This window comes from Squalius cephalus (genome assembly GCF_949319135.1).
Source record: "Squalius cephalus genome assembly, chromosome: 14".
Classification (NCBI taxonomy): Eukaryota; Metazoa; Chordata; class Actinopteri; order Cypriniformes; family Leuciscidae; genus Squalius; species Squalius cephalus.
Window position 1 is genome coordinate 29502755 of NC_137135.1, and position 14591 is coordinate 29517345.

General features: G+C 38.4%; 1 protein-coding gene across 4 annotated transcripts in view; it reads right to left on the reverse strand.

Annotated features, from left to right (window-relative positions):
• unc5a (unc-5 netrin receptor A) overlaps window positions 1-14591 on the reverse strand; it is a 185143-nt gene that overhangs the window by 64122 nt on the left and 106430 nt on the right. The gene's annotated exons all lie outside the window — the stretch shown is intronic.

The window sequence follows — 14591 nt, forward strand, 5'->3', positions numbered from 1 at the left end:
AATGAACATTATCAGAGTTAACCAACACCAACAACACAACATGTGTAATGCATAATAAAGCTCTCTTTGAGGATGGAGGGATGGGGTTAGACAAAGACAAGCATTTTTCTTTTCATTATCTCTGGACCATCTCCTCACCCCCTTATAAGCCTCTGATATTTTGCTCCATGGCTATCGCTCATCTCAACACGAAAGCATGACCTTGAAGATGTCCACATCCCCCTTCCTCCTAATTTCTCCCATAATCTCTCCATCCAACCTATTCATCCTTTCCTCTTCCCCTCTCCCTTTTTCTTGTTTTGCTTTCTCCATTAGAACCTAGACCTAGGTTTCAAAACCTAGGGCATTTTGGGGCATTATAGGCATATCATTATGTTCAAATAGATTTGAAAAAATTGAATTGCATGGGTATTTCAAATCTGTTTCTGTGCACCATAGTTGTATTGAACTTACAATTTGATCTGTTGAGCATCATACAGCAGTTGTGTTTGAAAGTTCAAATTGATTTCTGGTGCATCATATAAACATTTAAAATTATTTCAAATGATTTTGGGGCATGAAATATTTAAATGGACGTTAGTGCATCATAGATAGATTCAAACACTCTTTTTGGGCATCATAAAAATGTTCAAAGGAATTACTTTAACGCTTGAATCGATTTCTGCATTTCAAATGTCTGAATCTATTTTTGTGCTCCATAGATAAATTAAAAAAGGCTCTGAACAATATTTCTGCACAATTTAATATATTGTTAGATTCTTTCAAACACTAGAACTGTTTTGGCATCGTTTGAATGTTTGAATAGATTTTTTGGCAAAATATAGCCGCCTTCAAATGTTCAACTTGATTTCTGGACATCATTTCAATGCTCAAATTGATTTTGTTGGCATCAATGGAATATTTAAACATCTTTGCACATCATGTGTGCATAGACTTAAATTGAACATTTGAACTTCCCTATTATGTCCAAATATGGTGTCAAGGTAGACCGCTCTCTAGGTTCTGAAACTCATACTGCACTGCATGACCAGTTAAGCATTTAATGTCAATGGACCATAATAAGCACAACACAACTCTGTGCTAACCACATTCTGCAAATTTGCCACGGTGTGGTCAGACGCTCCAGCTTTGAGACAAAAATGCATCATCTCAAATCCTGCTGGTCAGTTGAGTTCTTGTTCCAACCTGTCTGTCACAAATCTATGTACATCACATCCATCACCACTTGGCAGAGAGTCTCTAGGAGGAGAGAAATAGGGCAGCAGAGAGAGCTTGTGTCTCACTATCTTGGCAGACATTAGGAGCACATGCAATTACTGTTAGATTTAAACCACCCTCCAGTGTTACTCAGGGCGTAAACATCAAAATGGACCTCTCAGACAATCTTGCTCTCCTCTGACTCAACGTCTGGACTTTAATCCTCGCTGATGGCTCTCAACACTTTTGCAACGGGTCTAAAATATGAGATACAATGCACAAATCTCTGTAATCCAGACTCAAATAAGTGCATTGAAAAGAACACTTTCAATTAATTGCTCCACTCGCACTGCATTTAATTCAAATTGCGTAACCAATTCAATAGGAGCGGAAACAGTTATGATATTAGACCACTAATATCATGCTGATTTTTTAAGGGGTGATTTTTCTTAGAGAATGTAATTATCGTTTGCATTAAAACGTAAAATACAATTAAGGGAAATAGGCGTAGTCCTGAAATAGTCAGAGGAAAAGCTATCTTAAACACTGATTGTTTTATTAATTGCTTTTTGTTTCTTTTAGTAGCAATTACCCGGATTTCTGACCTCACACTCCCTCTGCGCTTCACGACGGACCGCTGAGGCCGCCACATTCGGTTTCATTCACTTTTGTGAATATGCCAAACGGCCTGCACTGTTACTCAGGCATGAAAATTCACTTTTCCTGCATGACAGATTTAGCTGCATGATAGGCCAGGATAATACTGTAACGCAGATTTGTATAATTAGTAATTAACCGAGTATGAAGTCTTTGACTAGGAACACCATTAAAATGTTCACCCCTGAGCCCTTGAGCGAGGTCGCTGTGGCAACCCTCCCTTTGGGGTCTGAGAGGTCACACAGTTAAAGAATAATTGACTCTTAGACCGAGTGTCACATGCGAGCACACACCCGCTTCCAATACTGTTAAACCCCCACAGATGGAGGAAATTATTCCGAAATGAAGACACATTTATTAGACCCTGAAAGAAAAAAGGCCCTGCGGAGATTGAATCATAATTCTGAGTTATTGCTTTATGCTTTTGTCGTGTTGTGCGTCTGCATACTCAATACATGCGGCACACCTTCAAAATTAATTGTTAAAAATTCATAACCCGTCCCCATTTTTCTACATTGACGTCTAACAAATTATTAAATACAGATGTAAAATTCAGACAAAGAATAATAATGATGCCGCTTTCCATTCTGGGGTTAGCTGAACCCAGTGCATTTTTCATAACAGACCGCAAGGTCACTAGTTCCCAGGCATTTCCCAGAATTCCATGCATGCATCATGAGGAATAGTGTGAATGAAAAAGAAATACGTTTTTTTTTCCTCCCAATGGTAAAGCATTTTAAACTTGATCCAGTGTCTTAAAAAAGCAAGACACTGAGAGACGCTGAAAAAAATTGAGACGTTTTGCAAACATCAGTCTTTAACTTGTGAAGTTTTATTTTTGGGTGAATTAATTAACCCTTTAAAGCAGTGGTTCTCAACGAGAACGCCAGGGTCCACTAGTGGGCCTCAGCAAATTTCAATGACTAAAAGGAAATTAAATTAATACATTATTATTCATATTTTAAAACAAGCTAACCCTACATTAAAATGCTAAAAAATAAAATTAAAAAATACATTTTTTTTCTTATATAATATGATGAAAATAATAAACAAATAAACAAAAATATTTATTTTTCTAAAAAACTATGGGTTTATTGAAAAATGTACTGCTCATTAAATTTCATCAATCACAAAATAAACTGGTTAATTCATTTAATAAAACACTCCTCCTAGTTTCTATTTCAGATAATAAAATACTCCTACAATACTCAACATGTTTGAAAACAAGCAGTCTTGTCATATCTATGGCAGAAATCCATATATCAGGAAGCCTTCTGATATTGTGTTGAGGGGTCTTTCAGTCAAAAAGGTTGAGAACCACTGCCTTGAATATGATTCCTCTAGGGAACTAACAGGGTCCTGGTCGGATTCGACGGTGCATTTACAGTAGAATCCAGGGATATCATAACATCCCGTTCCGACACGCTACACCATAACTTCATCTGAGTCCCAGCGTGACTTTGCAATGACTGCTCTACATATTATTGCAGCAGCAAACATCTGTTTGTGTCTGCACCAACAGCTCCCCAAAGTACAGCAAACACTGCAAGTGGAGTGACTATGTGGCAAAGAGATTCATTATTCAAGGATGTTATCTATCCAAATGTGTGAGTAACAGTTCTCATTACTGCTATAAAGGACTCTTATTGTGAAGACTATGTAGGCTGCTAAATCAAATAGCGTGTGTGTCTTGAAATACAGACAAGACTCACAGACCCACAATGACATCGCTGCCCTTATTCCCTTGTGAGTCGATACAGGGGCTTGTCTGGTGAAGAGACTTGATTTTATTTTCGCTCACTCTTGTTTTTGCTGCCGGTGACCTCAATTCCACGGGGGTCATTTGCTTATCAAAGGCGCAGACCGAAACTGGCAGGTTGGAGTAAGTTTTCATTGTGACTGAGGAAATTCAATTAGGCCGCATCTAGAGCGCGAGGAGCTAAGATTCATCAATGGGAGCTGGGATTAAGAGGGAACTGACTTACAGGACGATCAGTCAGAAGGTCAGCATGTGCTCATCACAAGGGACTTATTTATTTTTTTCATTGACTTCCCACTGAATACAGCTAGAATAAAGCATCACTCTCCAATGCACTGAATCTTACAGATTATTGCTTCCATCACCTGTATAGCAGTGGCGAGTGGTGACTTTTTTAACCGGCTGTGCTGGGTGGTGCGTTTTGTCACCTTGTAAAAAAATAAAAAAAATTTTTTTAAAAATCGCATTTGCACCGCCATTCATCTCAAATCTGATGACGCATACGCATCTATAATATAGTTTGTTGAAACACGTAAAACCGACAGACAGAGTTAGGCTAATGTATGTTTCTGTCGATGGATATCAATTCTGGCTTCCCCTAAACTTTGTTCAGTGCAAGGGCTGTATGCCCGAACATGACCAGTCATTTACGTCGTCATCACCCGGGTATTGATAGCGAGCGAGCGCAGGTGAGACCTAAACAGCACATGTTGCTATCTGTGTTTAAACTAACCTTATTTAAGCCCTGCCAATGTAAACATTCAAGTGCAAAAAGACGCGTAAGAGAACTTGGGCGCACGGAAAGCCGCCATATTGAGTTCTTGAAATCTTGACAAATTCACACAAAAATGATGTCAACATGACCATCTTGGCCAGTATCCTAGCAAACATAGGTTATGCCTTAAGTGAACGTGAACATTCGAGAAAGACGACACAAGTGTATCAGTATCAGTCTACTGGATCCGTGCATTGAATCTTAAAGTGACAGCAGCCTAGTCAAACAACAAAAGACAAGGAAATCACACACTGCTCCTGACCGAATAGATCTTGTAACTTTATTAATGATTAATCCCTAACATTTGATTACTTTATTCAATTTGCGTACCTGAAAACTACTGTTAGACCTACCTGAAAAACCCGGAAAGCACTGTTTATTTTATTTGTATCTTTGCTCTATCGTATTTATTTGTGCTGTTGTTTGATTATTTGCTTTTATTTTCTTTATTTTTATTTGGCAGTACGCCACAGTAGTCTTTTTTTATTTGAAGAAAATTACCATAGTTTGGGAAATAAATAATTGACAGACAGTTACATACATATTACCAAAATTTTATCATGTAAGCTTTATGGTACACATCAAACAACGTAATTTCTAGTGTTAATATTAATTAGCGAGTCCGCGAATGGCTTGGGTATGCAGAGCATTTGCAGCTTATATGGACCGCACGGCCCTGCTGTATAGACACACTAGTGACAATAATGATGTTTATCATTAGTGTTGAACTAGAGAGGTAAATACGCATTTAAAACACATTAGTGTTTTGAACTGTGTTGAATAATGTAATGTTTACCATGTTGTTTGACAAATATATCACTCTCTTTCATTGCATTATACTCTTTTCATTACCCGTTATCGCTTCTGGACGTCTGAGCCCAGAAACAGCGGCCAAAGCTAGAGAGGCAAACAAACACATGAATAATCAGAGCAATTTGAAAAACATCATTAAAACAATGACAAAATTCTGAGCTGTGTGCCGACACATTGAGCCATGATGTTTATGAGGTCAACATGAGTTCAAATCTGCCTCATAACATTTCCCAATCATTCTTTTTCCTTGGGCATCAATTACAATTACTCGTATAAACAAAAAGATCAAAAGTAAATAAATGTAATAAAATAATACAAATATTAAAAAAAAATAATAATAAATAAACATTCTGCTAAACAATGCTAAAGTTCAAATCTGACCAAAACTAACTAAATAAATAAATAAAAAGAAAAGTAAATATTACATACATTTATTACATTAAACAATTAAATATAAAATATTATAATAGAAATATTTTAAATACATATATATTTTTTACATAAGACCAAGTAAAGAAATTAACTAGATGTACCGCATGGTGGTACAAAATATGACCGCCGCTCAGGCCTGCACTGGCTTTCCACATCTATCACCCAATCTTCACTCAACACCACCATATACAGGCCGATGGGTGCACAATCATTAACCCTTTCACATGCACACCATGATAAAGTGATGAAAAAAAAAATTTTTTGGTTTTATCTTGCTCTAGTAGGCCGTGGCCTACTGGCTAGCACTTCAAATTTGTAACCAAAGGGTTGCCGGTTCGAACCCCAGTAAAAAGCGACTGAAGTGCCCTTGAGCAAGGCACCTAACCCCTCACCGAGCGCCGCTGTTGTTGCAGGCAGCTCACTGCGCCGAGATTAGTGTGTGCTTCACCTCACTGTGTGTTCACTGTGTGCTGAGTGTGTTTCACTAATTCACGGATTGGGATAAATGCAGAGACCAAATTTCCCTCACGGGATCAAAATAGTATATATACTTATACTTATACATACTAAGTATGAAAAATCTGTGATTTTTTTTTCAAAGGACCCTCCCATTCAATTTCTACAAACCTCTACCAAACGGTTGAGGTGCCTGTTGATGGTAAAAGTCAGTTATCTGACTTTGGCATGGGTTTGTTGTGTTTTACTTAAATAAAAAACATTTTTTCCCCAAAAAAGTGGTTTTATCTTGTAGCCCTGGTCCCAGAGTTTAAAAAAAACAATGTTAACAAAATTAAACTCATTCCCACTGTACCTAGTAGAACACTTAAGTAAATGTCCCATTGAAATTAATGGGATTTTATGGATTTAGGTGAAGAAAGTGTACACATAATAGATTTTGGTCTGTACCATGAAGAGAAAACTGATTCAACTATATAAACTATATATTTTCTGAAAGCGTAGACTCTCAGGATGTGATCTAACATGGCATGAAACATGTCCCACCCACCTCATTAGTATACTGCCCAAGCATAACACATTGGGTATTGGTAAATCGGGTATATGGCTGATACCTAAAAAAAGTAGTAGTATGCATGTCTGTCTGTGTGTGTGTGTATGTGTGTGTGTTTGTGTATGTGTGTGTCTGTGTGTGTGTGTGTGTGTGTGTCTGTGCGTGTATGTATACATGCATACATGTGTGTGCGCGTGTGTGTTTGTGTGTGTGTGTCTGTGCGTGTGGATGTCAGTGTGTGTGCATGCTTGCGTTTGTTTGTATTCCTGCATGTGTGTGTGTGACAGTATCATCCTAAACCAGCAACCCTTCGCTCAACAGCACCATCTACAGGCCGATGAGTGTACAGTCACTAAATGTGCACATAAATGAATTTATTTTATACCCCCCCATGGATGAAATTCTACGAAACTTAGCATACCCCCAGAGGATGTCAAGTTAATCATACACATGAAATATGGTGCAGTTCTGAACATCTCAACTGAAGATAGGGGCGATTAAAGCAGAATAATATTGCATTTTCATTTTTTATGGGAAGGGGCGCAAATCACAAATGAGTGATTATGGGCTAGGTTGATGTGGGCCCTTAAGACCAACATACCATAAAAATTTCTTCATCCTCGGTGCCACGGTTCAGGTAGTTATTTAGGAAAAACTGCATTTTTTGGGTTTGGGGGGGCCCAGCGCGGGGGGGGGGGGGGGGGGGTGGCCCCCGGGGACCAAACGAAATTTTTCCGTAAAAGTCTAGTGGGGCTACATGCCCACCAAATTTCATGTTCCCCGGTGTTTCGGTGTCCCTGGTATCGTTGACGAAAAATTCAGTAGATGACGAAAAAAAAAAAAAAAAAAAACTTTGACAATCCCTATATGACCGCTTTCACTAGCTATGCTAGCGGCGGTCATAATAAATAAATGTATACAATAATAACATTTATATACTAAACATTTAAGAAAAAAAAACTAAATAATAAAATAAAATAATAAAAAATAAATAAAGTAAAAATAATACAGTACTCTTTTCTATTAGGCTAAGGTGTTAATCACACAGCTACGTGGTCGCTAACAGTCCATAAAAGTCCACTTTAAGTCTCGAGATATGGTTTGGGTTCCCTCCTTCAGTAAATCTACAGGATTTTTTCCAGGTTTTATCATCCAGCATGTTAAAAAAATGTAACTTAGAAAACTACAAATGCACCTCTCCTCAACAAACCGCATGATTTAAGGTATCCATCACAGAATAAATGGCGTGTCGTGTATGATTAGGGATTTGAACACACCTCTTGGGTAGCACCTCTAACAATAAACAGTCCCAAATAATGCTGCACATATAGACAAAGGATCAAAACTAGAATCCATCCCATCCCTGCAAAACCTCTCAAACTCCAAGTAAAACATTCAAACAAACATATATGTATATAAAAAAAGGCAGGCGCCTCCTCAGGCACACTGAAGCTGGATGCGTGGCCCATGTGGGCCAACAGACAGGATGACTCAGTGAACGGCTGTCTCTTCTCTTGCACATAAGATGCTGTAATCCCCGGCTCACTCCAGCGAGCAGCAGTCTATGAAGAAGAGACAGACAGACTGTTCCAGGGTCCACATTAAATCTATAAGCCACGGAGGTGCCACGCAGGCACATCCAGGAACCCCTAACCAGTCTGTCCAGCACACATTGTAGGTCAAGGCTTGGCTCAAGGATTCTAGTTATTACAGGAATATTTTTGCTAGTTCTAATTTGATTGAACTGTCCATTTGCGACTGTCAATGCGACATTCAAGGCCTCCCGCTCGTGCGTTCAATTATGGATTATTTAAGGCTGGTGACCCAGCATGTGGCTGCGGCACCAATCAATCCAGTCTACTTCAGGCCAATGCCAGATCAAGGTGAAATGACTTGCAGGTAGGTTAGAAAAACCACTGACACGCATGCTAATGTGTCAATCTGCAGCCTGAAAAAGGGAAAATACAGCAATATTAACGCCTACAGAGTCCTGAAATCGGCTGTGACGCGGAAAGAGCGATTACAAGCGCCATGAAAGACAACGATATGATTTTATGTCGACTTTTATGTGACTGATATTAAATTAAATGCTAAGTGTCTGCAACCTGAGAAAGCCCTGGCAACAGTGAATACGCAGGTTTATCTAGAAACCGATTTCGTAACAGAACACGTAAACACACCAATCTTGCCTTAAAACACTTTCTTTAAAATACTGAGTTTCCCTTTATATAAGATTTCTTTTTGTAAGATGAATTCAGCAGGCAGCCAGTGAAGGTTACTCAAGGTGTAATTTGTCATTTGTCTGCTGATTGATTTTTTTATCTTATGGCATCAACACCCTGATCTGTGAGTAGCACCATATTGGCATGTCAGTGTTGATTGCGGTTTATTGGACGCTTGATGCTAAATTGCCTCTAGAGAGAGTCTGTTTGATATGATGTAGGATCAGCATGCGATGAGCATGTATTGTGGCAGAAGGGGGCCGTGTTCTAACATGCATCTTCAGTGAAGAGAGGACAGGAATTCACAGATCTACAAAAGCTGATGAAATGCTAATTTGCTCCAGTATTTTTAGAAAGTCAAGTAAAGAAAACACTTTTGGTTCCTTGCCACTGTTGCCTTGGCTTTTGGCTTGCTTAGTTGGGGACATTTAACATTCAACAGCATTATTGATCTGCCTTACTTAAGGTGGACGATGACACAATTTTCTTCAAGAAACAAACTTTGTTGTATTGTTGACATGTTATCACTGTGAAGCTGCTTTGATACAATCTGTATTGTAAAAAGTGCTATATAAATAAAGGTAACTTTAAAAACGTAAACGTAAAAAACGACTTTAAAAAAGTAATCATCCAAGTTGATTGTACTTCAGAATGTAAGTCATTCAATTTAAATTACATTAAACTGGCTTACAAATGATTTATTTTAACTTAACTTACAACCCCAAATCAGAAAAAGTTGGGACACTGTACAAATTGTGCATAAAAACAGAATGCAATGATGTGGAAGTTTAAAATTTCAATATTTTATTCAAAATACAACATAGATGACATATCAAATGTTTAAACTGAGAAAATGTATCATTTTAAGGGAAAAATAAGTTGATTTTAAATTTCATGGCATCAACATCTCAAAAAAGTTGGGACAAAGGCCATGTTTACCACTGTGTGGCATCGCCTCTTCTTTTTATAACAGTCTGCAAACGTCTGGGGACTGAGGAGAAGTTGCTCAAGTTTAGGAATAGGAATGTTGTCCCATTCTTGTCTAATACAGGCTTCTAGTTGCTCAACTGTCTTAGGTCTTCTTTGTTGCATCTTCCTCTTTATGATGCACCAAATGTGTTCTATGGGTGAAAGATCTGGACTGCAGGCTGGCCATTTCAGTACCCGGATCCTTCTTCTACGCAGCCATGATATTGTAATTGATCCAGTATATGGTCTGGCATTGTCATGTTGGAAAATGCAAGGTCTTCCCTGAAAGAGACGACGTCTGGATGGGAGCATATGTTGTTCTAGAACTTGGATATATTCCTTTCAGCATTGATGGTGCCTTTCCAGATGTGTAAGCTGCCCATGCCACACGCACTCATGCAACCCCATGCCATCAGAGATGCAGGCTTCTGAACTGAGCGCTGATAACAACTTGGGTTGTCCTTGTCCTCTTTAGTCTGGAATCTGGATGACATGGCGTCCCAGTTTTCCAAAAAGAACTTCAAATTTTGATTCGTCTGACCACAGAACAGTTTTCCACTTTGCCACAGTCCATTTTTAATGAGCCTTGGCCCAGAGAACGCCTGTGCTTCTAGATCCTGTTTAGATATGGCTTCTTTTTTGACCTATAGAGTTTTAGCTGGCAACGGCAAATGGCACGGTGGATTGTGTTCAACGACAATGTTTTCTGGAAGTATTCCTGAGCCCATGTTGTGATTTCCATTACAGTAGCATTCCTGTAATGTGATGCAGTGCCGTCTAAGGGCCCGAAGATCACGGGCATCCAGTATGGTTTTCCGGCCTTGACCCTTACGCACAGAGATTGTTCCAGATTCTCTGAATCTTTGGATGATATTATGCACTGTAGATGATGATAACTTCAAACTCTTTGCAATTTTTCTCTGAGAAACTCCTTTCTGATATTGCTCCACTATTTTTCGCCACAGCATTGGGGGAATTGGTGATCCTCTGCCCATCTTGACTTCTGAGAGACACTGACACTCTGAGAGGCTCTTTTTATACCCAATCATGTTGCCAATTGACCTACTAAGTTGCAAATTGGTCCTCCAGCTGTTCCTTATATGTACATTTAACTTTTCCGGCCTCTTATTGCTACCTGTCCCAACTTTTTTGGAATGTATAGCTCTCATGAAATCCAAAATGAGCCAATATTTGGCATGACATTTCAAAATGTCTCACTTTCAACATTTGATATGTTATCTATATTCTATTGTGAATAAAATATAAGTTTATGAGATTTGTAAATTATTCCATTCCTTTTTTACTCACAATTTGTACAGTGTCCCAACTTTTTCTGATTTGGGGTTGTATTTTAATGAGTTTAATGAGCAATGTAAAAACATCTTGTCATAACATATTGATCATATAATTTTTTACAGTGTAGTGTGAAAAACAGACATTGTTTTCTAACCGTTTAACAAACAACCCATAATAGTAATCAATGAACCAACTGATGCTTGAATACAGATTTTTGCAGAATCATAAAATCATCTTGTTTGCATAAAAGTGAAGAAATCATGAAAAATATATCAGGCTACTGTCATAATGTTCATGTTGCTTTAGCTCATTTTAATATACTGACCAAGAGGTGTGTGTATTAGGCTTGCACTGTAAAAACAATTAAATCATAGTGTGTGTGTGTGTGTGTGTGTGTGTGTGTGTGTGTGTGTGTGTGTGTGTGTGTGTGTGTGTGTGTGTGTGTGTGTGTGTGTGTGTGTGTGTGTGTGTGTGTGTGTGTGTGTGTGTGTGTGTGTGTGTGTGTGTGTGTGTGTGTGTGTGTGTGTGTGTGTGTGTACGAGTTGTTAGTTCATTCCTCTTCCAGCAACATTTACTGGCCGCATGAGCCATGGTTGGTTGTAGCAGGCCAATAACCAAGAATAAATCCAGCTTTGACAGAAGGTATTCCTCTGTTGACAATTTACACCTCAGGTAATAAATTATCAAAGCTAAAGATAAACAGTGAGACCATCCATCTGCTAGCTGATAGCAATGGAGCTAACAAAAATCACATCAACCTCATTAAACTTCCATTTCTGTCTGACTTTATAACCAGAAGGCATCTCTGTCAGGTTAAGGTAAACCAATTAAAGACTGAATGGCCAAAATATTCTGAATAGCTCCAAGCTAAAGACCTACCAACGCAACCCATGACAACCAGCTGGCATCACACTATCTTTTGGGTTTATATATTGTAAACGTGTTGCCTAGCAGACAGACGTTTGACAGCACTGCAAAATAAGAGATTTATTAACCAAATGACAAGACAACCAAATGAGGCTCCTGTGAGCAAGTGATTGGATTTTTTTCAAGGGATGGTCTCTGGCTTTGTGACTAAGTACATCACTCAACTCATCAGCATGACACAGCATACTGACAAAGCTAAAGAAAGTTTGAAAAAAGTTGGTAACAACTTCAAACGGTAACAACCAAACTTTGCCGGCTATTTGTCAGCTATTAAGGAGAAAAGTATATATACATACAGAGCTTGACATTAACTTTTTTGCTCAACAGCCACTGTGGCTAATGGTTTTCCAAAAAAGTTACTATCTACTCAGCATTTTCACTGGACACAATTTTGTTGTTGGGAAATTATATTTTATTTGGGGAGTGATGATACATTTAGCTCACAAGACGAGACAATACACGATATTGGGTTCACGAGAACGAGACAATACAATATTTTAACACTAAGAAATCTTCAATGAAGAAATATATGACTGGAAAAACATGCAAATCAGTGAGGATTTAAACTTTTATTTTGAAATCACAAACAACAATTCACATATTTAGAAACATATTGATATATTCTCCTGTTTTGGAGTAGATTTATAAATGATTTACGTTACAAATCTGGTGAAATTTCACATATTGCGTTCCCAGATGAGTGTTATAAGCAACTCTATAAGCATATGCATGGATGGAGTTGAGACGTGCTGAGACGTGCTCCACGCATGTAAATGATAACATCGCAACACTTCGCTATCAAACAGAAGTGCGTTAGACTTTATGAGTTCCCAACTGCACGTTATTGGAAAGTTTGTGTGGAGCAGCATTTACTGTGAACATAGCCGCTCTGAGACACTGGAAGAAACATGTAACGCATGTAAATAATAAAAGTGCCGCGCTTCACTCTGAAACCCGCAGTGTGTCAATGGGGCCCATCAACTTCCTATGAGTTCAGCAGAAGACAGACATTCATACAGGTTTGGAACAACTTGAGGGTGAGTCCTTTTTTTTTTTTTTTTTTTGGTTGACCTATCCGTTTAATAATAAGATTACTTCACAAAAAAAAAAAAAAAAAAAAAAAAAAACTATTACTGTTTTACTGTATTTTTGATCAAATAAATGCAGCCTTATTTCAAAAACATTAAAAAGCCACACACAATACTGAAGGCCCAAGAGGGATGTCAATACCAGATGTAACTGTGCTGAAAAGTGTATTTAGATAACATGATTGATGAACAAATGATATTTCGGAAAACATCAGCCTTTAGAGGACAGAAATTCAACAACAAACTGACTGCCACAGGATTTCACAGCTGCTGTACCAAGTATCATTTGGCAATCCAGACCTACTCCAAATCCGTTCAGAAACCATTTCCTGTCCCAAATTACCTTCTCTGTCATACTCCTACACGTGTTTGGAGCTGAAGTTGACAAAAAGAGAAGCCATATGTTTTGATATTTCTTTGAGTGCTAAGTGAGTTTATACTGATTCTTTCCTAAGGGCTAGTGCACACAAAACACAAACTGTCATCCACCCGGTTTCTCTGCCTATCAAAAATCTTCACGGACTATTAAGCTGTCACGTCCCCTCCCTCCTCTCCCAGCGACTGATCTATTTATGAAGCAACGTGAGCTGAACAGGTGTTGATCTGCATCAAAAATCATCTTCCTTGATTGGTGACAGTTAAAAACTGCAACCGTCTTGGTGGATTGTTTATGTTTGGTAAGGCTTGAGTGACAAGCAGAACTCGTCACAAAAGCATCTCTTTTTTTGGATATCTGAATAAATGCATCAACGCCCATCTTCACACACAAAAATGCTGTATTACAGTACGTATATATACACTGAATTTGACAAAAAACTATGAAATCTCTAACCCACACCATCATTGTAATGATAGGTATTAGGGGTAGATGTCGGTTGAAAAGACAGAAAAACAGTAGAAATTTCTCATGGAGTTTTCGGTTTTTAACAATTGTATCTGCCAGCACATGGTAAGGAAACTAGCATTTCAATCAGAGATAGAGGAAGGCGGCGGAGCAGCAACAGATGTCAATCAAATTAGTCTCTGTTGCCCTTAGTTACAGTTGCCATCTCTGTCAAGCATTCCTAGTAGCACTCATTCTGCTTTAAGAAATATGAAGACAGAAGTGATTGGATTGAGTGAAATAAAATCTGGGGCCAGTTATAAACAGAGCCACTATGGGTAATCAGTCTTACTTTTTAAATTCAAATTAGACTAATCTAACCAAGCACCGGTCTGAATTTTTGAATTAAAGACATGAATCTGGATTCAACTTAAAGAATAACATGTGAAAGCAAAAGCTTCTTCCATCAATCATTGTGCTTCTGTGTACCTTACAGTGCTAAAGAACTGCGAAACGACAAGCGAGCATCCATGACTTGTGCCATTGGAAACCTCCCAATGTATGAATATTTCCAACACCAGCCCGAGGACACCACATCCCATTTTCTATGCCATTTCATGAACA